General features: G+C 44.9%; 1 pseudogene; it reads right to left on the bottom strand.

Moving 5' to 3' along the window:
* The window catches only part of LOC105547553, a 21973-nt pseudogene extending 20661 nt beyond the window's left edge, over positions 1 to 1312 (bottom strand).
* Positions 1313 to 2978: the final 1666 nt, after the last annotated feature.

Below are 2978 nucleotides of genomic sequence, written 5' to 3'. Positions count from 1 at the left end.
AGTAGAGATGGGGTTTTACCATGTTGGCCAGGCTCATCTCGAACTCCTGACCTCAGGTGATCCACCCACCTTTGCTTCCCAAAGTGCTGAGATTACAGGCGTGAGCTACTGCACTCGGCACAATTTAAGTTTTTGATTAAGAAATGAAAGGAAATAGTACATGAATTATTAGCATGGCTGCAAATCCATTATGACTATACTGTATCAATACTATTTGGAAGCCAAATCAAATAGCATCACTAAGTCTAGATTTATATCCACTCTGGTGAAGAAGTAGAAAATGGTCTCAGAAACTTATTTTTAGTTATTCTCTCTCCGAGGAGTACAGCATAGAGATGGTAAGAAAATATTCCTATAAACACTCCTGCTTGCTTCAGGAGTAAATGAGAGGATGGTTTGGGTTTCTCAATCATGAACAAGGGAAGAAGCTCATTTGTGGATCTTATCAAAGAAGAAGTCGGTAGAGACAGAAGATTCCAGGGAAACAATCTACGACATTGTTTTGTTCTGAGTCAAAGGCGACATCGCTAGACTGAGATAAGTGAATGGGCATTGGCCAAGATGGTGGTGGTTAGGGTGAGAAGGCACTGTGTCTCTTCCCTGCAGGCGGTCGTGTTTTCTGCCCCAGATCTCATCTTTATTCGTTGGATACGAAGTGTCTCTGAGATGGCTCCAGATGGAACCTGAACCCGTGACCTCCCCACATAAAGACATGCGTGACACCCATTACACCATCTGGGGCTCATAAAACCACATGCTCTGTCTTTTCCTGGCTCTCAAGCTGTTCGAAAGCTGAACGGCAATATTTGGGACCGCTCTGGTTTATTCGTGGACTTTAATTCAAAACACATTTCCACAAAGAGAGGCAGAACAAAGCACAATAGCACTAAAGTTCAATTTACATTCTCAGTCAGTGAAACAAAATGGAAATAGAAAACAGTTGTGGGAGAGTCGTTTATAACCAAACCACGGCTCCAAAAGCGCCTTTCCTATAATGTCGTGGAGTAAAAGACGTTTTAGAAACCGCCAGCAAACACTTAAGTGACCAAAAAAGGAGAGGTGAAGGCTTTCTATTAAAAAAAAATTATTAAAGAGCTGATGGTGTCGTCTGATCTCTCCCTCCTAATTTGGCAGATACAAGGTTACTTCCGTATTTCCTGATTTAAAACACTTTCCTTCTCTTGACGGTTGTTTGGACGCTGCCGGTCACTGGGAAGCCATTGCTGTCATGGAAATCCCTGCACACGACACACGGGTTTCCTTCGGTTTGGCGAGACATTCCCAGATGACCGCAGAGCTTGTCTGCCATCATATCTCCGTGATTTCCAGGTACAAATTTGCCGTAGTAAGTTATGTCTGGCTTGTTCTGCAAAAAAATATACCAAGTGCTAGCAGATGGACACAATTGCAGCCACTATGTCAGCGACATGGTTAAGAAACAGTGTGCAGAGCACGTGCCCTCCTTACGTGATTAGAAACGCTGCAGAGTCGCGGTGATAAAGCAAGGGGCTCCCTGACTTCAATTTCAAACTGGATCTCACACAGTTAATCAGCAGCAGAACTAGAAGAAGATGTGTGATTCCAAGTCTTAGGCATTTTCTACAAGGCTGAAAAATGGAAATTCTTCTGGTACCAAGTACAAACCCCTCATCCTGGCGGCCACAGGAAACGCTGGCAGCCCTGTGGAAGGGGCGGGGGGGGGGCAGGCTGGCCTCATCCTTGGGTCTGTGCTTGCGCTGTTTTCTTCTCTTCCAACTGATGAAATCAGAGCTTCTCTAAAACAGCTCTGAGTCCCCAGGCCAGGTTCTCTTTGCCCACTTAGTGTTCCTTTCTTTCTTTTTTCTTTTTCTTCTTTATTTTTTCTTTCTTTCTTTTTTCTGCGATGGAGTTTTGCTCTTGTTGCCCAGGCTGGAGTGCAATGGCGGATCTCTGCTCACTGCAGCCTCCGCCTCCCGGGTTCAAGTGATTCCCCTGCCTCAGCCTCCCGAGTCGCTGGGATTACAGGTGCCTGCCACCATGCCCAGCTAGTTTTGGTATTTTTAATAGAGGCGGGGTTTCACCAGGTTGGCCAGGCTGGTCTTGAACTCCTGACCTCAGGTGATCTACCCACCTCGGCCTCCCAAAGTGCTGGGATTACAGGCGTAAGCCATCGCGCCAGGCCACTTAGCATTTCTTTTGCTGGCTCTTTCTCATAATATAACTACTTATCTGCAGGCATGCTTCTACTGCCCGGTTGTCAGCTTTCTAAGGATGTGGAGCAGTCCTTATTCATCTTTGCCTCCTGGATTTTTGCTCAATGCTTGGTGTATAGTCAGTGGCTTGTTAGGTGTTTTTTGGAATGAACTGATGCTCTATCCTTATTAAATTCAATGACTTTTCAAATCAAATTTTTTTAACTTTTTATTTCAATTTTTATAGAGATAATTGCCAAGGAAATCTACTTTGAATACATTTAGATTTTCTAGGAAATGGTTGGAGGCAAAACTTGTTAGCTCCTCCAGAACCCAATTCATAACCCTCAAATCCCTTTCTCACACTTAGAAGACGTTAGGATAGGGAAATCCTGGCTTCCCAGGCTCCCTTGCAGCTCAATTTGCCATGTGATTCAGGCATGGCCAAAGATAGATCAGTGAGAGTCCCTCGGGAGGCTTCTTGATAAGGAAAGGGCCCTGTGGCCCTTCTCTTCCACTGACGGTTGCTGCAGCCACCAGCAGCCACAAGGCAGCAAATATGAATCTGAAATCCATCCCACCAAGGACAGAGGAGCAAGAAGATAGAAAAGATCAGGATTTCTGAAGGCGTTATGGAGCAGCTGAACCTCTGGTAACAACTGCTGCCTCCAGACTTCTTGTTATTTAAGAAAAATATGTCCTTCATTATGTAAACTACTTTTAGGCAGGAGGAGGCCTAACGTCTTTGAATCCTTCCAGCTCAAAGAAATCATGGAGCAATTGCCCAAGCAAGCACTGTGCTAGTTA

Source organism: Mandrillus leucophaeus, unplaced genomic scaffold, assembly GCF_000951045.1.
Source record: "Mandrillus leucophaeus isolate KB7577 unplaced genomic scaffold, Mleu.le_1.0 Scaffold391, whole genome shotgun sequence".
Classification (NCBI taxonomy): Eukaryota; Metazoa; Chordata; class Mammalia; order Primates; family Cercopithecidae; genus Mandrillus; species Mandrillus leucophaeus.
This window is presented reverse-complemented; position numbering and strand designations above follow the sequence as displayed.